The following is a 27367-nucleotide window of genomic DNA, read 5'->3' on the forward strand; positions in this document are numbered from 1 at the left end:
GATTTTCATTATGCTCTCTTTACTGTATGTACAGTTTGTGGGACACTGACATGTGCTGCCTGTAAAACTGCGAAAATCTGAATAAACAATGTTCAAAATAAAGTAAAATAAAGTAAATTGCGCTGAAGGAATGGAAGGACACAGACAAGCCTTGTCTGTTTTGCCAAGAGGTACTCCTTGGAGGACTTTGAATCTTATTTTCCACAGACACCAAAAGTAAACACTAACTTAGCCTTCATGGCTTCTCCTTAGTCCTTGGAATCAGAAGATTCAACCTTAACTGAAGTAGTAGACAGAAAAGTTGATACAAAAAATGAAAGGTAATTTGTGGCATCTAATTTTACTATTATGGCCAATACCTGCTCAGCATATGCTACCCAGGTTCTTATTAAAGTTTTCCAATTTCATTTTCTATATGACTGTCTACAAGACAGTGGAGAGCCAGCTCCAATTCTGGCCAACCTGGAACTCGTAGCTACATTTTTGTCTGATATTTCCATTGATGGTCTCTGGGTAGCTTCTTCTTCATCTGGAGCAGTAGTAGCAGGACGAGATTGTTGTGGATTGCAGTGGCGGCTCCTCAAGGGATTGCTGCTGGGTGGTGAGGCGGGGGGAGGGGCAGGGAAGGGGGTTAGTACACCGGCATGCGGCCGAACGGAGTTGAGTAAATAAATAAAACGAATTACATTGCGTGCTGCATCGCCAATTTGGTATTGCACCGTGCGCAATGTAATTTGTTTTATTTATTTTCTTTACTCAACTCCGTTCGGCCGCATTCCGGAGTTTACTACCACCCTCCCTACCCCTCCCCCACCCCGCCGCCCCGCAGCACTCCCTCAAGGAGCCGCCACTGTTGGATTGAGTCTAGGAAGCTCAACCCTCCCCGGGGAGCCCTCATCCACAAATTAAGGGACCAAAATTATTTGGTGGGGAATTCAACATGAAGGTCCAGAACGCGGTGGAATAAAAGAAAATCACCACGCTATTCAAATTATATTCTGGGAAGAAGTCCTTCCTCTCAAAACAGCCACCACAGAAAACACAGGATAAATGTTTCTTTTGTGGATGGGTCTGACGTCGGGGGCACGTTGGCTCATAAAGCACCACCACACAACTCCCAAAGGTCAGTCACAAAACTGACTATGCCAGAGGTGGGGCAAGATTCAAATGTGTTATACAACAGTAGGAGGAGTGCGTTTTGGACTCTGGATATTATCAAACAATGTTACTTCATCCCATGTGCAAACATTCCTACCAGTAACAGATTCATATGTACTTCATTACCAAAAGAAGGATTGAAATCAAGTCTATGTTACTGGGGAACCAGACTCTCTTGGACAAAAGTAGCAGTGATTCCTGTACTTGAAGACCAAAGAGAAAGAGGATTTTATTATTTTCTCTTTTATTTTTGTACTGAAAGTAGACTGCACTTATTGGCTTGTTCTTTTACCTAAAGGTGTTGAACAAATATGTCCTGGTGGAGAAAATGTCATTTCAAATCATCATTCCTCTGATATCGGAAGGCAATTTCATAGTCAAAGAGGACTTCCAGGATGGCTATTTTCATGTTCCCATCCATCCGAACACTCACTTTCTTGCGGTTTGCAGTGGGTGACCATCTCCTAAATTTCCATGCTCTTCCCTTCTGGGTGGCAATCTCTCCTAGGGTCGTTACAAGGTGCTTATTTTCAGTTACATGGGCTATCAGTTTTTCCATATACTTTGATGACTGGCTGTTGCTTCTTCTTATCTTTATAAGGCCCAGCAGGATGTCAAGAAGGTGACAGAAGTGTTAAGCTTCATAATAAACTTTCAAAAGTCACTCCTTCAACCACTACAAGTCAAAATCTTTATAGGGGCCTAGTTAAATGCACAAGTGGCCTGTGTCCTCCTGACTCAGTCCAGGATTGTAACACTTCAGAACTGTCTCACTTTTCTCATCAGTCAACGGTCTCTCTCAGCCAGGGGATGGCTGAGGGTCCAGGGACTGCTGGCGATCCCATGGGCACGTTTCCATCTCAGACCAATAGCGAAGCACTTGCTCTCACAATGGTCCTCATTTTCCCAGAACTTGGACCATCACGTTCCAGTAATCCATTCATTCAATTTCAACTGCAGTGGTGTTTGGTAGAAGGCAACTAATTAAAAGGGGTTCCCCTGAAACAACTAGCCACAGATGGAAGAGCATGGGGGTGGGGAGCAATGCTTGAGGACCTAGAACTGAGTTAACCTTCTCGAGTTGGAAAGAACATGCAGCTGTGTGGAAAGCTTTGCAGGCTGTGGACCACTTGTTAGAGGGATGCAGTGTATCAGTAAGAACAGACAACCAGGTGACAAGAGCCTATTTAAACAGGCAAGGTGGAAGGCAGAACTCCGCTATAAACCTTCTGGCCACACAGATATCTTCTTTTGGAAGAGATTCACCTTCTATCTTTGTCAGCAATTTACCCCCGGGGCAGCTGAACTTCAGAGCGGATGGTCTCAGCCGCAACATTCCATCCTCTGTGATGTACCATCTGTCCATCTGGGAGTTCAATCAGATATGCACATGGTTCGGGGACTGTTGATTGGTACAAACAAGCAAGCAACTCTATGCTACTGATCCTTTGCACAGAGACATGGTGTCCGGGAGCCTGGGTGATAGACTCTCTCTCTCAGTCCCCTAGCCATAGAGCATGCCATATGCCTTCCCACTGATTCTCTTTGGCCCGAAGGTGCTTCTGAAGATTCGGGAGGAAATGGCTTTGGTGATCCTAATGTCACTCTTTTGGTCTAATTGGCCTTGGTTTCCTCTCCTAATGTCTCTGGCCCAGGGAAACTACTTTCACCTCTCAACAGATCCATCGCCTCTTCAGTTTCCACTCCTGCAGTTAAATCACCTTCAACATCTCAGATTGATGGCCTGGAACTTGAGATGATACATTTACAAAATGTGGCCGTTTTGAAGGGATCGCTAAGAATAATCAGTCCTCCAGAAAGCCATCCACATTATCATCCTATAAGAAGAACTGAGGCTCCTTGCAGAGGTGATGTATGTCACATGGTCTAGACCCAATGGCTATTGATCCCTTTAGGGTCCTAGCTTCCCTGAAGGAGGGGATTTTAAAGGATTTACCTCCAGCTACTCTTTCTGCTCAATGGGCAGCTACCAAGTCCCTTTCATTGAGCCACGATTTTTCTAAGACTTCCCCACTTATCATTCAACTCCTGAAGAGTTTTCGATTAAAGAAACTGTCAGTGGATATGCTTGTTCCTTCCTGGGATTTATCAATGGTCTTGAAGTGTTTGCAATTACCTCTCTTAGAACCCCTATAGGAAGCGGATCTTGGGTGGTTATCAGCAAAGACAGTCTTCTTAAATGCGATCACCGCAGCAAAAAAGCTTGAGAGACTAGGAACTTTGGTGGTATTCTATACTTACTTATGTGTTTTTCCAGATAGAGTGGTTCCCAAATCAGATCCCCAATTCAACCTCCAAGTAAATTCCTATTTTCAACTCTCCCAGGAGATAGTTTTACCACTGCTTCAATCAGAAAGAGATGCCCACATACCTTCGGCTTTGGATGTCAGGAGAGCTCTCACTATTAATTTAGAAAGAATTCAGATTTTCCAAAACCCTGTTTATCTTTCATGAGTCTGTGAATGAGGATAAGAAGGCAGCTTCCCAAACTATAGTTTGTTGGGCTAGAAAAGCCATTTATCTCTCCTCCTGTATCTGTCCACGCTAGATCTACAAAGCCAGTCTCTGCATCATAGACAACAGAGGGGCATATCAGCAACAACCGGCGATAATTATCGCTAAGCTCACTTAGCGCTAGGATAATTATTGCCGGCTATCGACGAATTTTATCGCGGAGATAGCGTGCTATTAGCAACGCTTATCTCAAAAGCGATAAAATATCCAGGCACAAGCTGCCAATTGTGTGATTATCGCTGGAAATACCGCGATAATCGCACAACGTTTGGCGATAGCTTGCTGATAGGTCAGGGCAGACTCAGACATGATATCCACCTTCCATTGGATATCATGGCTAAGTCAAAATAAAAGCAGGCGTAAGGAAAGTAGCGATAACCAAGGTTAGCGCGACTTTTCTTATTGCTATGCTTGTTTGCGTGCCCATTGATAATTGGAGAAATGTCAGTTAGCGACATTTCTCCAGTTATTTTGAGCTGGAACGCCCACTTTGCATCTCATTAGAGATGCAAAGAGGGCGTTACGGGAAAAGGCGCTAAGGCAAGGATTCACGCGATAGCGTGACCTTGCTGATATAGCGATAAAATTATCGCCGCTTTTCGGCCAAAAGCGGCGATAATTTTTTAGCGCCGCCTTGTTGATATGCCCCAGAGCTGGGTACATCTCTGCAGGAAATATTTAGAGCTGGTACATGGTCATCGAATTTGACATTTGTTGAACATTAGTTTGGACTTCACATATCACCAAAATTGCAATTGTGCTTCTACAGTGTTGAAGACGGCAATGAAGTAATTATGGTTTTATTAAATGTAAGTTCAGCACAAAATTTTTTGTGGGGGGGGTTGCGATATCCTCACCAAGTTAGTACTGGGATGAGGAGGATATAGATGAGGGAGTAATCAACACATTATTTACCAGTAATCTTCATTACCCCGATTTGGAGTCCTCCCCATCCCAGTCCATCCCTCCCTCCTGTTTTTTGCACCGTTGTTCAGTTGTGTGAAGTACGGGCAATGGAGCATGGGTAGGAACATTCTTCTAATCTTGGAGACATAGAGTCAGAAGAAAGACTATACTGAATGGGAGTGTATTGCATAAAGTATTTTAACAGATCTGTTGGAAGACGGAAATGCCTCACCCATCCCATACTGGGTCAAGGAGGGCCGCTAATTGGTTAGTTCCTGATGTTTCAAGAGATGATGAGAGTATTGATTGGGAGTTAAATGGTAGTGGGGAGGGAGGAAGGGATGTGAGCTTCAAAAAGAAATAGGTAGATAGAATGTCTCTCTTGGAGCCTGAACACATACTTTTAATAACCAATCTGTAGTACTAATCCTGTGACAGAGTTGGCAGTAGGAAATGGCGTGCTACAGCAGTTGACTTGGAACACCTTCTAGAGAAACCAGCAGTCATCATTTTGATGCAACAGGGTTTGAGCATCAGACAGAATGTGTCATAAATGAGTAGGGTTTTCTTATCAAAGCAATTATCCAATCAGGGGAGCGAGGGAAATTCAGACACTTTATTCTGGAATGCCTTAACATTATAAAATAGTTTACTTTAGAGGTTGACAAATTACCCAATTACAGTAATTTGTTAATTTTAAGAATTAAAGACGTATTCTTATGGATACATCTCTGAAACCTAATACTATGCTCAGTGGAATAAAATCCATGCGGTTTTCACTTGAGAGCCATTTTAAGTGTTTTTAGTAAGAAAGATACCTTGAGCAAAGCTTTTTTGGCAATATCTTCTTAAGTATAGCAACCTTTCTAAGGGACAAAGTTATTAAGACAACTGGAGAACTAGTTGTGATTAGATTGTGATGCACGTTGGGTACTATAAGAGAGAAAAGATCTGGAGGATCGTAAAAAAAAACATCCTTACAGGTCTCCGATGAGAGTTGTTTCCAGGATTGCTTCTTTATTGGAAATAGGGGGTAGGCCATGATATAAATCTAGCTGGTAAATAAATATTAAATGTAATAGCCAAGTGATTGACTGGAGCAGTTATACAGGAGTAAGCAGACTAGGAAAATTATTCAATTAAATAAGTTATTTTGAGCGCGTCAGGCCTCATGGATGGGGCATTTACTTTTTGTGAAATGTGTATATCATCCCTACTGTTAAACAGGCTTGGAGTGCAGGCATAGGTGTCTCTGAAGGCATGCATGCCACATAGTGTCACTATAAATATAGAATAAAATGTGTTTGAGAAGATCCGCAGCAGCATTGAAGAAACAGAGACTCGAGTTGAAATGAAGTCAACGAGAAGTTATTTATCCTTGAGGTTTTCATTACACATAACAGCTAGGCAGTTGCACTGTCCAGGAGTTTGTTTTTCTGCAACAGTTTCAATCTTATTAGTACTGAATACTGATTCAAAATACGTCAAATACTTATAGACTTCAATTCTTTTATTACTAGTAAATCTCAATGTTTAGACAAGGAGGGCTGATTCACAAAGGGCTTTGCACTCATGGCATAGGCCCTGCAGTCATGGGGGAGGCTCCGCAATGAGAATTCTCAATGGGATGATTCCGCCCAGGGTGCGGAGACTCCCCCATGACTACGGGGCCTCCTACATGAGTGTGAATGCCCCTGGTGAATCAGGTCCGATGTGTCTAACATCGATCCAAGAGGACAAGATCCAAGCAAGATTTCTGGGCCATCCAATGACTAAGCAAATGAGGCCCATTTAGATTCACTATATGTCACTTTATCTCTTGTGGATATCTTGAAACACTGTCCTTGGTGCTGCCCTCCTGTTGGATACGCCAGGTGTAGCCGGCCAGTGTGGGGGTCATAAATGGCCTGTTTGTACATAACAGGGATGAGCTTTGATCAATGAAACAGTTTTAAGTCAGCTGACCTAGGTTTGTATCACATGCAATCCCAAAGAAAATCATTAAAAAAATTCTTTAACAGAAATAAATATATATATATATATATATACTCACATTTCAGAGTCTATACCGATTTGTGCATATTTGTAAAGGAAAATGGAATACGAACAATCTCCATTCAAGAAAGTATGTATAGGGGGAAACGTTATTTAATTATTACAAAAACTAACATAATTACATGCACAATATACACTGGTTTGAAACAACGCTTATAAAAGAAGCGTCATCATATAATACAATATTGTGAAATTAGGTATTAGCAGGATAATTCGTATTTTGTCAGATGATTCTAACCAGGGTCTGTAAACATAAAGGCTCAGAACTATTATTAGGGTAGGTAAATAACATAATTCTTCTACAATACAAATTTAAAAGATATCAACTTTATGTGTTGCAATTCATTTAACAACTCACCCTTAAGGTACAGTTAGACAGTATTTCTATACGGTCATACCAGGTCCCTGTAAATAGTCAGTGATTCGCCACAAATTAATTGAAATCATAGACAATTCTTTTTTAAGTATATCTGAAAAGAAGTAACCCTTTCACCAATCTTGCTCCAACTAATTATCCACCAAAAAATGCAACTTACTAAGGCAAATTGTCTACATCCAGATGTTCCAATAGTGGTCTGGATTGACACAGGGCAGTTCAGTAATTCGCTGCTCAAATCTGTAAAGAAATGACAATATGATATTTGTAAGTGTCAGGTTACTTTTCATAGGTTAGTCTGTTCAAAAAACATATTTTACTAGGCTGTTACCACCTCTCACCTTTGTGACCCAATGGGTTATCATCAGTAGGCCTGGGCGGTAAATTCCGTTCCGCTCGCGTAATTTGTGGAATTTGGGTATTTCCCCACCGAGCACGCAAACAGCATTCGCGAACAGGAAAAAAGCGCCGCGAACAGGCGGAACTCTGCCTGTTCGCGGAGATTTTTTACCATTTCGCAGAGCTTTGCGTAGCGCTACTACTCAAATTCCGCCCACCCCTAATCATCAGCGATGCGGCATGCTACTACCTCAGTCAAGAGAAGGCACACAGCCGCCAAGACAGAAGACAGACTACAAACATGCTGCATGGTCTATAGCACCAGCCAATAAGAAGCAAGTAAATTGTGCCCCAGCTTAGCAGAGCTGTCCCTAGTAACTGTCCCTAAATGCTGGATTCAATGGAGAAGAAAGGTGGGAGTAAAATAAATGAAGAAAAAAGTAAAATAAATAGATAAAGTAGCAGAATTCCGCCAGCCTCTTACTCAGCAGGAACTAAAGACAGTGATCAGCTGCTACACATTCTTAAATCTACAGTACTGCCTTTCCTAATTGCACCCCGTGATTTACAATATTAAATTATTAACAGAATCCGCGCTGGCATCACTGAGCCCATTATGAATCAAATGCATATATTTATATATACATGGTATCACGGTATTACAGCACTGCAAATTAAGCATACTCAAAACGGCGCCTTGAGATGATTCAATTTGAAGAGTGTGTGGTACAAATTGTCATAAATATATAAGGAGGCAGGGAAGTAATTGCAGCACTGTGATAACATCGTGCAGAAACGATTAAGTGGTGCATTTTCAGCCGCGTTCTCCCACACATGCACAGGGTTAAAGCTGGATTTAGGGGAGGGCAGGATTGGGAGCGGTGTTGATAAAAAGGATTTGGATTAGGGGGAACAGAACCAAAAAATGCATAGCAGGATAAATCTTTAGTCGACGAGCAGGTGCAGTGTCGGGGATGTGGTCTATTTAAAGGAGGGGTCGTTTTATTCAGTATGAGTACACTCTCAGGCAAATATCCCCCAATAATGCCCATTTTATGCATCAATAACTTTTACGTGTTGTAAATAAGTCACGAGTCTGGCAATTTTGTTGTAAGAATAATAGTTTAATGAGTAACTTAATTGGTAAAACATTTTCAAATAATTGGATTAGACATTTAGTATCGAAATATATTCTGAAACAGATTTTCTATTTCAGTTTATCTGTGAGGAAGCGGGTGACAGACATTGAAAACAATGGCAAAACAATTGTCGTTGGTCTTAGAATATGCAATGAAATACCGTTTCTGCTGTTTGTGGTTCTTTCTGGGGGTTGTGGTAGTTTAATAGCTGTAGGGTTTGCCTGGACAAGCAATAGTGTAATCTTGTGGTCAGGTCTATAGCTGCTCTGTCTTACTTTGTACCCAATGGTCTCTGGTGGTTACTCTGTTTACATTTTTAAGTTGTGGGGGTTGGACAGTGCATTTCTTTGTGTGCATATGGTGAGGCACGCACGAGGAGGGTTCATGCAACCAACTCTTGTGCTGTCAATGAAAGGGGAATGCATACTTTTCATGGACATGTTTCATTCATTTCTGTCGACCAATGCAGAGGCTTGCTTCTGTTAGAGTGAGTCGGGGTGTATACTTATTTACCGGGTGGGCACTCAAATGTACATGCATTCCTATTTTCATATGAGCAGCATTAGAGGAATTATAAATGGACTGGCCTATCAACTCTTTTTTTTTTAAAGTGAGAAATATTTTAATCCGTGTGCCATACAGTTTTTTTGTTACTAAATGTCTGGGTCAGTCTTTATCAAATAGCGCTTGACGTGTACACCAAAGACACACAGAAACAGATATCACAGAAAACACCAAAGATATACACTCCCATCAGGCAATATATACTTGCTTAGCTCTTTCTCTTTCTATGTGAATCTATGAACAGGGTGTAGGCCCCGGATGCTGGCTCTGCTTTGATTCTCAGATGATCATCCTTGACAAAGAGCTTCAGTTGGCTTTGTGGTGCGCCGCGTATGTTATTGGCAAATCACCTGCAAGAAACCGAAAACTAGCGCCCAAAAAGTAAAGTCATAGTCCTCACGCCAATCATGACACTGCAATGAAAAATAATTCAAAGGTGAAGGCGCTTTTCGTGTGACGCGCACATTCTCCTCCCAGTTACTATGCTGTTTACTGTACAAGACAACCCTCTGCATTTTGTATTAGTGGACACTTAGAGATCTCCAATCCATCTGCTCTTTCCAAGAATATATTACAATCTGATGAAAGGGCAACCTATTTCTGTGGCCATAAGATCCAATGTGTGGCTTTCTGTTGGACAAGACACAATATGAAGTGGAGTCGTGACACACTAGTGGGTGCACTTCACACTCTGCTTCTACAGCACGAACACCGTTAACTGCTGGTGATATTAGTTAGAATAGGCAGGGTGAGACAGTGATGAAAATGGAATGATAGGAGCAGCAACAGAATGTAGATGCTGCTTATTTATTTTATTTTGCAGGGCGCTAGGTTGTGACAAGGGCCACTTCGTAGCTTCGTAGCACTAGTGAGTTATCAGCTGCTCTACCCTTTCTTTCCAGCCGGTGGAAGGTGCGAAACCTTGGATTCTGAAGCTAGTCCCCATAATGTTTATACTGAGTAGTTCCAGGGATAACAGGAAAGGAGGAACTGCCCCCATAAAGATGCTAGGCTGGATTTTATTTTTATTAGAATGTTGGGTTCAGCTGATTCCTCAGATCTGGGTCAGTACCATAACACAGGCCCCTGCAGCCCCCGCGGTGCAGGGGGCTCCTTCAGCACAGTACTCTGGCCTGAGAGCTCCTGATTAAATCCAGAGTGGGGGCTCTCCATGTACCTCGTAGGGGTGCCCCCTCACGTTTCGTTACGCCACTGATCTGGATTTAATGAGTTCTAGAGGTGGGTGAACCTAACCAAGACCGTGCTAAACGGTGGGGATGCTGAATACTGACAAGTCACAAAAAGTGAGACTAAATCTTCATGGCTTAGTGGTTGTAGCGCGGAGACCAAATTGTGCTGCAGCTATGATGCTTCCGTGGTAGCAAGAATTGGCTTAAGATCCCTAAGCATGTCAGTCCTAAAAGAAAAAGGTAACCTTCATGGTTGACTTGTAATTGTTATTGGCCTTACAGGGTTTCATTTTAGAAGGAAAGCTCTATCCTGGTTACTAGAAATGGAAAGGGTTGTGGGTGAAAACTCACCGCACCATCACTATGCAAAGAGAGCTCCTGCTAGCTATGCACCACTTGAATACAGGGGAGTAGGTGTATTGGTGGTTATTTCCTCCTAATCAGTAACAAAGTAAAGTAGTAGGCAGTAGACCCTTCCGGGGAGAAGAAACGATTAGCATGTGGTGTGTCTTCAACTGCAACACACTAACAACACATCAGAGGTTACAACCAACATGTGTTCAGCTCTTTCCTTGCCTAAATGGGAGTAAAATGAATCAGTTAACTTCACAATGAAAACAACTGTCTGGCATCAGTAAGGCAGATCAATGTATAAAAATGTGTAATAAATGTATTCTCTCTGTTGTGCAATTAATTATTCATCCATTTTTAGGTCAAGCCTAGGCTGTGCGCATGCTCTGTCTGCAAGACATGTTGTATCTCCTCTGTGGGCTTTTGACATGCCCATCATTACCATTCGTTTTTTGCTATGCCATTCAGAAATGCTGCCTTTTTTATTGGTGCATTCATTGTAATCATCCTTCCTTTTGGTGCTTGGTTCCCTTCCACGCAATTTTGCTCATTGTTCTTTTGGGTCGGTCATCACAAAGCGTTCACGGTTCCTCCTGGTCGGCCATCACTTTACAGATGCACATTTCATGTTTGTTGAGTCAACATGGCTTACATTTTAGGAGTGCAGCATCGATGTGCATCCTTCTGTAGTCCTTTGTTTGTTTCTTCTTTCGATTTCCAGCTCCGGGCAGTGCTATCTTCACCTGCCTCACGAGAGGCAAGTTGGACCAGGGCCCTCCACATGGCCCAGGGCTCATCACATTTTTGCACTTCTTTTTCTGTTTTTGTTTTCTTTAGTTCATGTAGTCTGCTTGTTTTGGTAGGCACGAGGAGGACAGACAATGGGAGCTTTATGGAATGTTTTCGTTTTGCGAATTTCATTTTTATTTATTAACACTTCGCTGCTACGTCAGTTTGTTTATCGACCCTCCGACTCCCTTATTTAAATGCCAGTTTTTCTTTTAAAAATATATAATCTGGCTCAGCAATCGTTTTTACCTAAAGTATTTGTTTTTTGGACTTCGTTAGCGCAGTGTCCATGGCTGTGATTCGCGAGCCGTTCTTTCTTTTTTTGTTTTATGCTTGGCCGCTGCACTACTCAGGAAGTTTTTCAGCTCAGCCCTGCTCATGACCACTGGGATTCCTTTTACCGAGCACTTCCCTCACAACAAAACAATAGAGCAGTGGTGGCTCCTCGAGGGAGGGTGATGCGGCGCGCGGAATGTAATTCGTTTTATTTATTTATTTATATACCGAACTCCTCTCGGCTGTATGCCGGAGTTTACTACCTCCTACCCTGCCCCTCCCCCGCCTCACCGCCCTGCAGCACTCCCTCAAGGAGCCGCCACTGCAATAGAGTTATAGTACTAACTACTCTACTTCCCCACTTGGCCAAATGATTCGATAAATTAAATTAATCGAGTTTATTGAAAACAACTGCAGTGATATAACCGTCTGTGTTGTTATTTCAAAGAGGGGGAACATTCAGGCCCTCTTCTAGATGCGAATCGCCATGACATAACGGGTTAAAAAATGCATTCCAGTGCATGTTCCCGCATCACAACATGGAAAGGCAAGTAGACATTATCAGTGCTTGCTTTTACTCGTGCTTCTATGATTAAAAACATATACATAATAATCACCGGAAATCGTCGGGTCTTCCCTGTGGTGTGGTGTTTACTGTCAGCTGGGGATGTCATTGTGCTGAAAATACATGTGGACAAGGCTATGTTACAGTAATGTGCGATAATGCGCTGCATCACCGAATGCTTCCAAGGTCCAAACAGCGAGACCGATTGCATTGCAAATGCTTGTTTCATTAGCCTACAATATTTCACTTACACTTGATTAATTGATTTCCTGTTTCTAAACTTCTTTTCTATTGGTGGCCTTTTCTTGATGTTTAGGTATGAAATGCCTAAACCAAGAAAGGCTAAGAATACGAGCAGATTTCGATGGTTCAGGGCCTAAATATACGTTTTACACGTTTTTGCTATCCACAAAGCCTGTGTAGTAAGAGAGGAAAGCCACACCAGGTGCAGGTCTCCAGGTACACTATTGCACCTGAAGTGTGACTTTCTTAAGGCTACTTATTACCCATGTGCGGAATTGCACATAGCATATAATTCCGTAAGGGATATGCAGAGTTATACTTCATTTTGCACAGTTGGCGAGGCTGCCAGCTATACAAACCCAACTATTTTTTTCGCCACAGGAAAAACATTTTCCCCATCGAGAAAACCACTCCCCTCCACCACTAGATAATCTGGGGGTTATTTGTTCCCTTTCCATGTCACCTTTTTCCAGGGCGAGAATTGGTCAGATTTCAGTTGCCCACATGTTTATGGGCATTCACAAACCTGGAACGCAAACCACATCCTACCCCATCCTTGAATGGGATTTCCTGCAGCAGATTTCTCGACACTCCTGGCGGAAAAATCATCAGTAGTAAAGCTATCTACATCTTCCAGGAATTCTTTTGCAAATTCCATGCAGAAGGTGAAAAAGTTGCATTTGGACATTAACTTACATTTACAGCCAAATATTCCTTTGTGAATCGAGCCCTTCAAATGTTATTTTAACACAGTTTTAGGTGGAATTGGATCCTAAGCATTGCTTATTCGGGCTCCCTCCAAAGACTTCAGCCAGACAGATCGGACATATTACCAGGGATGCTGTTTCGGCGCGGCTGTTAAACAGAGCAATTTACTCCCATGTCTAGGAGCAGCTGTTTGAGATTTAGACAGTTCTGCCGTCTTCTGGGACTTTTGCAGGTCCACGGCCCTTGTTCCTTCTTTCGGTGAATTTTCTTTAAAAATGGGGAAGGACAATATCTTGGGAGCTCTCACATTGTGCTCTAGCTGTGATTTACACCATGGACAACTCCATACAGTAAATCTGTACCTTTTTTCGTTTTTGCATTTTTCTGGGGGTTGGGCAGTTGCCTCTGGTGATGAGCCGCTTATAAATGTATTCCCTTTGTTGGCAATATTAGTTTGCGAGCGTCAATGTTTTTGATAGTGGGGCAACCATGAGTGAATCGGTGTGTTTTGCGAGAGAGAGAGAGAGGGGGAGAGAGAGAGAGGGAGAGAGAGAGAGCGAGAGAGAGGGGGAGAGAGAGAGAGAGGGGGAGAGAGAGAGAGAGAGAGAGAGAGGGGGGAGAGAGAGGGAGAGAGAGAGAGATGTATTTGGGAATCTAGAACACATATGACAGTTTCAATGTTGTCGTATGTGATCTCACTGATTAAGTTATATTTGATGTCATGTGTTAAACCATTTGTAATGTTAAATGTGAGCACGTGACGAGGGCATGGCAGCAGGGTTATAGGGCCAGATGTACGACTGTTTTTTGCAGTCATAAACAGGCAATCAGCCTGTTTGCGACCGCAAAAAAGGGTGGTGTTGTGTACAAATGCTATTTTGCTGTCACTGTTAGGAAGGGGCATGCCAAGGACGTCCCTTCCTAATAGCGAGTCAGAATGGTATGTACCATTGTTTTGCAAATGCATTTGCAGTTGTAAAACACTCACAGTTTACCACCTGCATCAAGTAGGTGTTAAGCCACTCGCAAACCACTGCCTACTCTTAAAAAAATGAAACAGAAACGTTTTGTTTTTCTTTTTTAAAAGCATTCTGTTTTCCTTTAACAAAAACGGGCTGCATTTAACAACAAAATACTGCTTGATTGAAAAAGCAATCACAGACATGGTGGTATGCTGACCCCAGCAGGCCACCATCCCTGCGAGTGCTGGCCATTCCCAATAGGCCACAAATTGCGTCCTGCCTCATGAATATTGATGAGGCAGGTGATTTGCGACCCCATTAGGAATCGCAAACAGTGTCTGAAACACTCCATTTTGCGAGTCGCAAATTGCAAATCGCAAAACGTCACAGTTTGCGACTCGCAAAATGGAGGTTGTACCTCTGGCCCATAGTTCGGTAACTCAAGATAACTGGCAAATGTTATTTTTTTGAGGTTTTGGTAGTAACCATAATGTCAATTCTATCGGAGTATTTTAAAGCAATTTATGTTTTTATAGCCTGCTCTGTTGATCTGGGTTCTTGGTAGCCAACAATAACTTCCCTGTAATAAATGGTTTTAAGTAAATGTCTTTTGTTTAGTAATGCTACACATGCATAGGATGCATTTTGCCCCTAGTACGGCCAAGGCATATATCCAGCTCTCATTGTCCTTGGCCAGTTCCCATGTTGAATGTGCACTGGGCATAAAGCATGCGTTTTAGCCATTTTTTTCTGCTGGGTACCCCTGCCACTAGCGCCTGCTTAGCACTGTTTACTTCTATGCACAGTGGGCACCAGGCACAGTCTGTGGCCAGTATCTCTGCATCCAGTGTTCATTGGGACACAGGGTGTGACCCGTGATCAGTTCCCAGCACACCCCACCAGCAGTGTATACTTACCATGTACTTTGAACAATTATGTTAGGAATGGCCACACACCATGCTCTGTGCCCAGTACTCTTGCACTTCACACAGTATGCTACATTCAGCCACGCCTTGAGCCCTGTACTCCAGTTTATTAACTTTTTTCAGTTTAAAAGCTTTAATAAACAAGTAAACTGAGTTCCCATACAAAAAAATCATACATTAAAAGTTGTTTTAAAACATTCTAAAGGGAAAAAGGGAGAAACGGAGAAGGATACAGGGGGAGGCAGAGGTGTAGAAATGTAAAGCACAATATCATGGGGCACAAAAATCCTATAATATGTAAAATAATAACTCTATGACCATAGTCACAACATAATAGTGATAAACCAATGGAGATGTTTATGTTATATTGATATGTAAAGCACACTAATCACCCAAGAGGGTATCCAGGCACTTGGCCATCATTTGCTTGATATTCCCCATATTTTTGCAGTCTAAACCGCAATCCATTTTGTTGGCCACAAGACTCTGCCCTCTTTACTCCTGCTAACCAGTGGAAAAGTTCTTGTGCACTCCTTTTTAAAGATGATAAAATTGGCACATTTAATTTACTCTTAAAACTCTAGTATATGGTACAACTTGTACCCAGGGCCTGTATATTGATAGTTGCCAAGTGGACTGCAGCATTCATTGTGGCACTCACTAAAGTAGCACTGTACAAGTCTGCGTGGTTAGTTTCAAATTGCTATTTCGCCATGAGAAAATAACCCTTTTGCCAGGTCTAAACCTTCCTTTTTGATAAGTTGTCCCTAAAGTAGGCCCTAAATGCCCCTAAATCAGGGTGAATGGTATTTAAAAAGAAGGACATGTATATATAAAGTTTTAGATGTCCTGGCAGAGTAAAACCTCCAAAGTCATTTCCACTGCAGCAAGGCTGACTCTCCCGTAAGTAAAAAACAATGTTACTGTACGACAACTTATAATGTTTAATTTCAGGCGGGGAGCAGCTAGAAAAATTATTCAATGACATTTCATGTTCCTGCCGAAACCACATGTGCCTCTCTGCCAGTGTCCAGTGTGACCTGATAGATGAATGACTCCCCTGTATTGAGATGTGGATTGCTGTAGACAGTGGACCAAATGCTTGGGTGTGGAGAAGTGTTTTTTTACTTGAGCAGTATGACCTAGGGGGTTGTGCCCAGCACCTACCTGAGCTTCAAAGAGTGCCTCCCCTGTCACTGAGAGATGTAGCTCACACCTAGTCCTGCCTCCTTTTTAATCTTAATCAGCTTGGCCTCAAACCCTGTGGGAGGTGGGAGGTGAGAGCTGCACCCAAACTGGTTTAGAGTGACTACAAAGCAGGGTTTGACCATTATCATAGCCACACCTCTGAGTAGACACAGGGAACTCAACCAAGGGAAGTAGAGTTCTTCCAGATTAGATTTAGGTGGAGAAGCGCACTGTGGGATAGTGTACAGTACAACACAAGGAGGTGATGCAAACGGGGGTAGGGTCACCCCTAGGAAGTTGCAGACCATTGGTTAGGCAGTAGCCAGGAGTTTTCCCCACCTTAGGCTAGCACTGGGCATAAAAATGGCATCCTGGTTCCATTTTCAGAACACTCCAGGACCTATAAAGATCACAAAAAGGACTACCCTGCTCTCCAAATCCTGACTGGACCTGCTTACCTTTTGGGGTATACTGATCTCGGAGGTTTGGCTGCTCTTTGTGGCCACACAGTATAATCACGAGAAGATGCCAAGTCAGGGACGAGGTTGTTCAGATGTTGGTACACGTCCTGTATTGATTTGATGTATAATAGTTATGGTTTAAGCTGTTAAAACAGAAGAAATAAAAAGAAAATAACACGTTGTTTCCATCCATCCTCTAAGGAGCACGGTACACATAGCATTATCTACAAAATATCCTCATTAAACCACAATGCGAGTTTTACAGGAACCTCCAATTGATTACCAGTTCTACATTAAATTACAGCACAGCCGGACAACTCGTTACAGCAATTTATTTTCGCCCCTTTCTATACAACACCTTGTAGTCAGAGAGCATAGGGTTTTCACAACATTTTGATCTGTGGCTCTTCCTGAATATGGTGTGGTTTCACACCAAAACATGCATAGAAGAGTGATTACAATCTTTGATGTATTACGAAACAGATGAATGTTAATCTCCAGAGATCAATTTACTGATTCTACATTGAGATTTTAACCTGTATATACTTTATGAATTGTATATTTACTGTATGAGATGTTATGTTTGCACTTTATTGGTGATGTAATATGTGTTCTGTCATTGTATCACACATTGAAGTGTTGATTTCCCATATTCATTCCATGTTGTGAACGTATTTGTTACATTAGATGTGTTGTGGATTGTTAGACTTGGGGGTCTCTAGTTGGCACACGTATGTACTTGTGACAAATAGGGACCCTCGCCTCTAGCCAGGGTAAGGGGGTACACTCCTAAAATAACCCCTGCTCATCCCCTTAGTAGCTTGGCACGAGCAGACAGGCTTATCTCAGTGGCAGTGTGTAAAGCATTTGTGAACACATACAGTAACCGAGTGACAAACTGACAACACTACAGATGGACACCACACAGGTTTTATATAAAAAATAAGTATTCTTTATATAGATTTACCACAAGACCATTAAACGACAAAAACACACAAGACTGTTACTTTTAGATGGTTGAATTTTGCTTAGTTCTCCTAAGTTCTTAAATGCGACACTTTAAGTCAATGTACCTTTTAGATGCGACACACAGGGCAACGAAAGTGTTGCAACGATGTTGATTCGATTAAGTTTTTGGTGCAAAGAAATAAAGACGTGAAGATCTTCCAGATGCGATACGCTTCTCCGATGTTGCGAGAAGACTCGACTCGATGCTTTCAGCTGCAGCGGCGACACACTTTACAGCGGCCTTGGCAGCGACACTCTTCTCCGACGTTTGCGAGACGCTTCCTCTCGATGCGATGTTGCAGCGGTGACACCCCTTTACGCGATGCGACGACAGCAGCTCCGACGGCGGCATGCTTCTCTGTGGATGCGAGGCGCTTTTCTTGATGCGGTGCAATGCGACAACTACGATGGCTGCGATGGCGACACGCTTCTTCCTTGATGCGAGACTCTTCTCTTGATGCAGTGCAATGCGTCAGCCACGATGGCCGCAATGGCGACACGCTTCTTCGGCGTTGCGAGACACTTCCTGGATGATGCGAGACGCCTCCCCTCGATGCGATGCTGCAGCGGCGACACACTTTACGAGATTCGACGACAACAGCTCAGACGGCGGCACGCTTCTCCTTCTTGAGTCGCGCTTCCAGCTCCTTGCGACACGCAGTCCCTCAGAAGGCCCAACAACAGCAGCAGGCACTTCCAAAGAACTCTGGGGAGCTGGGGGGTGAAGTCTGATGTTCCTGAGACTTCAGCAGGAGGCAAGCTCTTTTCCAAGCCCTTGGAGATCCTTCACAAGTTGAGCAAAAGTACACACAAAGTTCCTTTCTCCTCTCTTTGGCAGTAAGGCAACCACTGCAGGCCAATCTCCCAGTTTCAGGGAGAGGTTCTTCTTGTTTTCCCAAAGTGATCTAAATTCTTGGGATCAGGGTCCCAATATGTATACCCAGAAATCCTTTGTCCTCTGAAGGCAGAGGGGCCTTTGCCCAGTCCAAACCAGTTCCTGAGCACTCTGTTTACCAGACTTCTCCTTTCCTTTCACAGTGCAGGGCAGAAACATCAGCCGCTCCCTAGGAGGTGGAGCCAGCATTGTGGAAGGCAAGTACAGCACTGGAGCACTTTGTTGACAGGATTCCTTCTCTTCATTCACTGTGCAGGGCAGAGACATCAGCCGCTCCCCAGGAGGTGGAGCCAGCATTGTGGAAGGCAGGCACAGCCCTATTCAGGTCCCAGGTGAAACTCCTCCCACCCATCTGGATGCAGATCTCTCTATTCACCGCTGGGACACCTCACCCTGTCTCCTGGAATTCCCCTGCCCTGTCACTCAAACTCCAGACAAAGGAATACACACAGCCTAGCAGAAGCAGGTTTGAATGGTTAAACAAGAAAATGCCTACTTTCTAAAAGTGGCATTTTCAAACACAGAATGTTAAAACCAACTTCACTAAAGATGTATTTTATCATCCTTAGTTCAGGCATACTAAATTCGAATTTCTACCATGTTCTCTGAGTCAGTTAGGATTATAAGATGTAATAACCAAACTGCCCATTCTGGCCTATGGAGAACAGGTAGCCTTAGTTGCAATAGTGAAAAACGAAAACGGCTGTTATTCACTATTAGAACATGCCACACACACCAGGGCATGTCCTACCTTATCATTACAATGCACCCTGCCCTTGGGCCTACCATAGGGGTGTTTGATATGAAGAAAAGGAAAGGTTTAGGGACTGGCAAGTGGGTGCACTTGCCCAGTCAGCATGACAGTACCAGACTGCACGCAGGCTCTGCAATGGCAGACCTTAGACACATGTTTACAGGCTGCTTCTGTGGGTGGCACAACCAGTGCTGCAAGCCCACCCGCAGTATTTGGATTACAAGCCCTGGGCACTCCTGGTGCACTGGACTAGGGTCTGACAGGTAAACCAAACCAACCAATCATGGAATCACAAATCATACATTAATTTACAAAAGGGAGCACTTGCACTGTGGCACTGGACAGCAGTGGCACAGTGCCCTGAGCAACTAACACCAGCAAAAAAAATATGAGGCACAGCGAAAAATGGAAGGGAGACTCACGCCAATGTGCCAGGTCTAACATGGATGTTCCTTCCTTTTTTATAATAATATTTATATGACAGATGCACTTTAAGGGATAGAATTTGTAATTGATATACCTGTTACAAAAATAATAAAGGATAATAAATAAAAAGCATAACAAATATGGCAAGTATTCTGTTCATACATGGCCTATATTTTGTAATTACATGAAAATCAATTGGTTGCCAAGAGGTTCTTTATTGCATTGCTGCCGGCTTACCTTGAACCCAGGACCCCAGAAGTGACTCCAATAGTCACATGGCTGACCTGTTTGAACTACAGGGACAGAACAAACGTTTAGATGCTTTTTCCTGCTTTCCAGCTGTCTAGTGCCAAGTGGACTTGACATGATCTCCTCTGCTGGTCTCTGTGGGAGTGAGTTCTGACCCCAAATAGTATCCCTAAGGTCCTAGGCCCTTGGTTGTGGTCAGAGTGTACTCCTCCTTTTCTAACTGGAAGCCTCACAAGATTCCAAACCGAACATCAACACTGATCCCTTCATTGATGTCTTCACTGAATTCAACGCCAAGTAGTGCCCCATCGACAGCCTTGCCAGACCCAATGTCAAGCTACACCCGATTGACTTCCACACCAGACTCGACGCCAAGCAGTACCCACTTGACACAGAGAACCTCCATCCATGACCGCACCCAGCTCTTCAGCAACTCACAGTTGTTAAGCCTCGCTTCAGATCCAGCTTGCAGCTTGCCCCACCTATGACTCATCGGCAACACGTTTTCTACATTAATTCTTCTAAGTCAGAAGGTGAGCTTTCCATCTTGATGAAGCTGCTCCCTGTAAATGACCCGCACTTCATCGTGGTTGACCTTAACGTTTGACCAGATAACCGCAGGTGGGGCTTTTGGTGCTATTTTTATTTTAATCTTTAAAACTCTTATCTCCAGTTTTACTGAATTGACTTTTGTCATTTTTGTGTCATTTTAATTATTAAAATGTACTCTATTTTTCTAAATTGGTTGAGTATTTTTTTATGTATTGTGTTTTCACTTTATTAGTGTTTGAGTGCTGCATAAATACTTTATATATGACCTCTAAGTTAAGCCTGGCTGCTTTTGTGCCAAGCCACCAGAGAGTTAAGCACCGGTTTACTTAGTGACTTTGGTGGTTCATCCTGACAAGGACTGTGATTATTCTTTGAAGTGGGTTCTCATCCCCTTCAACAAAGAATGTGATTTCTTTCAGTTAGCTGATGGATAAAGAATGAATACAATATTAATTGCTATAACTAGTCTAGGCATAAGAATAACAAATAATTCAAACAATAGATAAAGACTAAAGTTTTCAGATCTGAGTATTTTGGTTATCAGCAAAATTCTTACTATAATTATTAGGAAAATGTGTGAGTGGTAACCATAATGGCTCCCCATTGAGCAAAATAGCAGTAGAATTGGCAAATGCTCTATCCATTCTATAATTGTAGCAAACTGCATACCACTAAGCCTTGAAAGAAATATCTGAGGTACATTTCAAATTAGTAGGTGGGCAGATATCGACTTTGATGCGTAGGATCAGGGGAGGTGATGCCTGAAGGCACATACAAATGACCTCCAATTCAGGGAACTCCTCAAAACTGAATTATTCAGACGTCCATTTGACTGAAGGATTGCCTTTGGGACAGTGATTGACATAGAGGATGTTTCCTTTGCAGGGGGCTTGGCTCAAAATATCCCTGGGCATTATAACAAACTTGTTTCTCTGTATATACAGCAGGGATTGTATCTTAGGGCACTGGAGCGCCGCCCCTATGAAAGACAGGCATGTTTCTTAAAATGCATTATTCAATTTTCTTACAATATTGCTTTTAAAGTACGTCACAACCTGGCTGGTTGGCCCGAGGTTCATGGTGAGACAGCCAGGCACTGGCAGGCCAGTCGTGCATTTGCGCATGCATCAAATCTCGATGGCCGGGTGATGTCATGACGGAGGGCGTACCTCTTTACAGCCTGTGTTTCCCATGAGGTGCCTTGGATCCTATAGTTGAAACTTAGGCCTGGTCTGGCACTGCAATCTGAAGCCCTGCATGCCATAAACATTGCCCCCACCCTTTATTGCAGTCTTTTTTTTACGGCAATCTTTCTTCACTTTTTTTCTATATATAAAACACACTAACTGCCACTGCAATTGTCTTTTGCCGCAACATTTATGACCAGTGTTTTAAATGGAAAAATAGAAGCGCAGGTACTCTGTGCCAGAGAACCTGCTTGTTTCTCAGAAGTGTCGGTACTCCCCAATTAAAAGTATTACGTCTCTCTTGAGATGTGCCGGTACACTCCTTCTCCAAATAAAAAAAAGCAGGTACTCCATACCGGACAGTACCGGCCCATTTAAAGCACTGGTTATGACGAAACAAAGGCCTAACTCAGAGTTCAAGTATTGCAAGAGAGACAGTCCGGTAGCAAAGAGTGAAAGCCACTATAACTAAATAGTGTTCTTTGGCTCCTGCCACTATGTCGCCATTTAGTTTTACAATTGCATGTCTTTAAATAATAGCAGCAAAGTTGGAGTTTTAATTCATTAAAATGAACTGAGGGGGCCGCAAAGCCCGATATCTTTCACATACAAGTTTTTCAGTCACCACTGTCCCTCCTCGGATCGGAAAGCCGTGTATGAGAACTTTTTTAAAAGGCACTTTCTGTGGCCTGTGTAGTCAACCTTTTTGTGCACACGCACACTCTGTCTCTCCTCTTCAAGCAATAACCCTAATGGCCTTTTAAGATTGAAATATTGCACTTGCTGACAGTGGCCTTAGACAGCGGTTGTTGAGTTTACTGTTTTATGGTCCACATCTACGTGCCTGATTGCCTACAACGTGTGCCACTGTGTTTAAGAAGAATACGCACACTGTGTGCCCGATTCACAAAAGTAATCTGAGACTAAACCCCAACTTTACGACTTTCGGCATTCACAAAAGGCATTTAGGAGTACTAAAGTTAGGATTTTGTCTCAGTTAATCTTAAATTTTGGTCTTAAATTAAACTTAAGACAAAATTAAGTTTAACTGAGACAAAATCCTAACTTTACCACTAGCATACTCCTAAATGCCTTCTGTGAATACCGGAAGTCGTAAAGTTAGGATTTTGTCTCAGATTACTTTTGTGAATCAGGCCCTGTGTTGTGAAAAAACGGTCTTCGAATTACCTACTACTTTTTCAAAATCATGTCACTGTTCTAAGATGTATACATTCCTAACTCTCCATTGTGTGTGTGCTTCATGGGAAAAATGTTAAAGTGTGAGAGTGAAAAGTGTGGAAGCACATAGCTCTTGATGCAATATTTTCTTTTGAAGTTACAATCACATTTTCAAGGGATGTATTCCAGACCTCACATTTGCATCTCTGCCTGAAAGGCCTCTGGAGGATTGCATGTTCCTTCTGAATTAGAGTATATTTTATGGCTAGCTGCTTGAGAAACAATTTGTGGAAGATATTTGAACCTATAAGAGTTCCTTTGTAGCCTGCAGCCAAAGTTAAAGAAAGCAGAAAGCAATGATATTCGTTTATAGACTTGGTAACAATAGGTGGCTCAGTGGAACAGTGTGTTTGCTGTATAGAACTATGTGCAGTGCACAGCTTGGAATTCCAGCAGACTGTACTCACATTTTTAATCTTTCTGAGGCGACCATAGACTAATAGCAATCTCTGTGTGGTCTAGGACTCAGGTAAATTCTTGCACAGCCATATGACTTTCATAATTCATCTCAAACTCGAGTGGGTGCAAATACCCAGGTGTTACTGTATGTGCACTTGTATGTATGTATGTAGTTGATCACTGGTAAGTGAACTCACCTTTGTGACCTATTCGTGACATTTTTGGGTAGAGTCATTTTACTCTCTTTATTGATGAAGGTTTTATTATGTTATAGGCAGCACTGCCTGAGCCATGTGCACGTAGGAGTGATGTAATTTGTTTGCTGTCGGGTCATGGAATTTCTTCATAACAGAGGGGTAGCACTGCTTTGTGAGCTCGTCAGAATGTGTAGCTGTTTTACCTATGGACTTTAATTATGAGATTATCATTTGAATAACCTTTGACTTGGTCACCCTACTACCTTCCATGTAGAATCTCAGCCATTACATATGCCCGAGAACTTGCTTTGAAGGTACCGGATAGAACTATAGGCCAGGGTGATCTTGCATACCCGGTTTTTCTTTATTGCCTGGAATAAACATTGATATAACCTACTTTTAAAGGAAATTAAATTACAAAATACAGCAAAATACATGATTTTGCCTCCATTTTGTGATGCTTTTGTTGGGGAAGTTTCAAGACCCCTTAGTGACGGTAAAGCTTGAGAAGAACTCGAAGGAACCCGTTAAGAACCACTGAGTTTTATTAACAAATGTATGTGTAAATTGTGTTGTAAATAACCTATTTTCCCCTTTTTCCCCTAAATATTATAAGGGCAGAACTATTTCCACTTCCAAACATTCTCTAAGGACTTCAGAATTTACTCCTCGCCACTTTTAAAGTTCACCAGCCGCCACTATGTACATCTGAATACTAAAGTGGTTGTGGTGTGTCTTACAAGGCTTTATAAAACTCATGAATAAATAAATAAATACACAAATAAATAAATAATTACATAAATATGGAAAGAAGCCAGAGTTCACTGATCTGCAGATAGGGTGGATTTAGGGAAAAGGGCTCCAAGTAATTGTGTAGGTAAATGTACGGCATACCGTTAATCTAACAGAGGCCCTGCCATAAACAGGCAGTTGCTCAGGAAGGGAAGTAAGAGTAGATGACCCTCGCAAAGGTGTCTTTGTAAAAGACAAAGGGGCAGATTTGCAATCCCCTTGTGCCACTTTTGTGTAATTTTTAACATGGGAAAAGTGACGCAAAAGTGGCGCAAGTTGCTTGTAAATCTGCCCCAAAGAGTCCAGATACATGGGGTGGGAGTTATAAAAGGTTGGACACCCTGTCCCAACTAACGTTTCAATAGAGAGTTTCTTATTCACAGGTCCGAAAACGCGTGCGATGAACCTGTGAAGAATACCCCGCGCCCTGGCATATAAAATAAACTCTAAAACAAACAGATACCCTATTATTCAAACCAGTGAACGGCGAAGGTTTGCGGAGGCACAGGACGCTTGAACTATGTGCAGAGCGCAGCGCATCGGGTTATGAAACAAGGGAACTAGTCTGATCCTCAGTTGCCCTGCGTTACCGTTCATTGCAAGATTGTTTGTGGCCGGAGGACCAAGGTCTGGTCATCACCCCTACCCTGGCTATGGAAGAGGGCTATTGCCTTCCCAGAAGCTCAATGCCTGAATGCCCAGCAGCCCTAAGTGACAGGGTGTTTAACTCTCCTTCTCCCTCTACAAGACCCGCCCAACCTCTGGGGAAGCACAACATTTTGAATCAGTCTTGGGTTGTCTACACTGTCTGCATCCCTGGTGAGGCAGTCTGCTCTGACACACGTGTTTACCAGGGTCATCAACTAGCTATTGTAACTTATTGTGCTTGCTTAGACCCTACAGTTTTTTGTAATATTTGCTTAAATATGCATGGTAAGCCAATAGCACATTACATCAAAAAATCTGAATTTTCAGAGTGTTCAGATTCATATAGTCCCACTGTGGTGCATGAGGACGTTGTTAGATTTTGAGCATCCTGTGGTGAAATAATTTACAGTTATGCCAGAAGGCTCAGTGGAGAATTTAATATTTCAATAGCACTGCAGAAAATGCAGGAGGATCCTTTTAAATGTTGCAAATGTGTTTTTTCAATCAGTAAGGAATACCTTAAATTCTGTCGTAGAGTAGCTTAGAGAAGGACAAATTAGATTTGACTACCATTTTAGAGACTAGAAGAGCGTCACTTTATACCAGACGAGTCCAACAAACACCAGGATGGCTAAATCCAAACTAGATTATCTTGATATCCTTACTCTGGAAATTTGGGAACAATGTAACTGTAAAAGATTATATAGTCAGGTTTATTTTCAAAATATAGGGGTTCATTACGATGCCGGTCGGACGAGTGTCTGACTGACATCATAGCGGAATTAGGACCAACCGACAAGTAGTCGGAGGTCCCATCCACCTAATTATGATGTGATGCCGCATAGGTGGTCGGAATTATAATTCTTTTTATTGCGGCTTGTGCTGTGGCCCAAAAAGGACTGCAGCACACATGGAAACAGCAAAAATGAGGAGAAATAATGCATTTCTCTTCTTTCGCCTGTTTTAGACCAGGTATTCCCCGGTCTTAATCTTCCCCTCAACACAGGCACCTCTGCACTATGGTGCAAGGGTACCTGCGTTGTTGCTAGGCAGTTAAAGATAGCCCCAGCGCAGGGGGAAATGCAGGGCTGCACCATATTCTTGTAAATATGGTGCAGCCCTGTGTTTCTAAAGTGACAGAGAGTGGTTAGCATTCTTGGCTTAACGACACGCTTTGCCACTTTGTTGGAAATATGCCCCTAAAATAGGATTGTCAGTTACTGGTATTATTTTGTAGACTGTCGGATGGTCATTTTAAATGGTGCCATCTTTTATGCAGCTCATGTTAGACAAGTCCTATATTCTGAAACATGCAGAAGACTTAAAGGGGAAAGTTATTCCCAAGCAATGTTTTTTAGGTATTAAACAGCTCTCACTACAAAGTCTCAGAATCATCCAGTAATTTTAATTTTCCCATTATAACTTCTGTGTTTGAGAATTTCAATAATTTCAGTGACAGTAGAATAATCTTTTATGTGTTCCATTACTGTGTGTATTTGAGAAAAATCACTAGAGATTTTAAGTTAATTTCATAGACCTAATCATTTCAGATGTCATGTCAGGGAATACAGGAGATAACGGGATTGTGAATTCCATTGGATTAATAAATAAAAAAGGATCATTTTAGTTCTGAAAAAGCATAATTGATAAATTAAAAAGAACACTTTTAGTTCAGTAAAAGCACCAGTATTGCCCAAAGTGCAGATTCACACCTAGTCTGAAGGAGCATGCAAAATCCCTTCCATTTCTCTCACCTTCTGCCTTGCCTAGGAAACCACAAGACAACTGGAAACCTTTGATCATTGCCTCCTGAGCTATGAGCTTCAAAGAAACCTGAGGCAGGCCTACTCCATGGAGCCGCTTGGTGCTCTATTCGCAGATAACAGCATCAAGATTCACCAATATACATATGTTATATACAAGTTTATTTGAAAGCCTCCTCTGCTTTAGACATCTAATGTCTCAAGCACTTCTTGCACATACGCAGACCTGGATGTCTAGCACCTACCTGTAGCTCAACCTAACTACAGAATTCATGTTATTTGCCAAGAACAGCAAACAAGATACAGTACAAACCTGCCTCAATGACATGAACCTTGACAGCTTCGAACCCCAACTCTCACCAAATGCCAAGTCACTTGGATTCAACTTGGACCCCAACATCACTGACAAGGAACACTTTGCCAAAAAAGCAAACATGGCCTTCTACCAGCTGTCTCTTTTAAAGACATTCTAATTATTTTTTACAGAAAGCCATTTCAGAACTGCTGTTCAAGCCCTCATACTCTTG

At 42.5% G+C, this 27367-nt stretch overlaps 1 long non-coding RNA gene across 2 annotated transcripts in view; it reads right to left on the minus strand.

Annotated features, from left to right (window-relative positions):
• LOC146857383 (uncharacterized) overlaps positions 1–27367 on the minus strand; it is a 127933-nt gene that overhangs the window by 65288 nt on the left and 35278 nt on the right. For both annotated transcript variants that reach the window (XR_014979900.1, XR_014979899.1), the window contains exons 2-3: positions 16729–16874; positions 7191–7270 (exon numbers count right to left, since the gene is read on the minus strand). This is a non-coding gene — a long non-coding RNA (uncharacterized LOC146857383). The remainder of the gene's footprint in view (positions 1–7190; positions 7271–16728; positions 16875–27367) is intronic.

This window comes from Triturus cristatus, chromosome 3_2 (assembly GCF_964204655.1).
Source record: "Triturus cristatus chromosome 3_2, aTriCri1.1, whole genome shotgun sequence".
NCBI classification, from domain to species: Eukaryota; Metazoa; Chordata; class Amphibia; order Caudata; family Salamandridae; genus Triturus; species Triturus cristatus.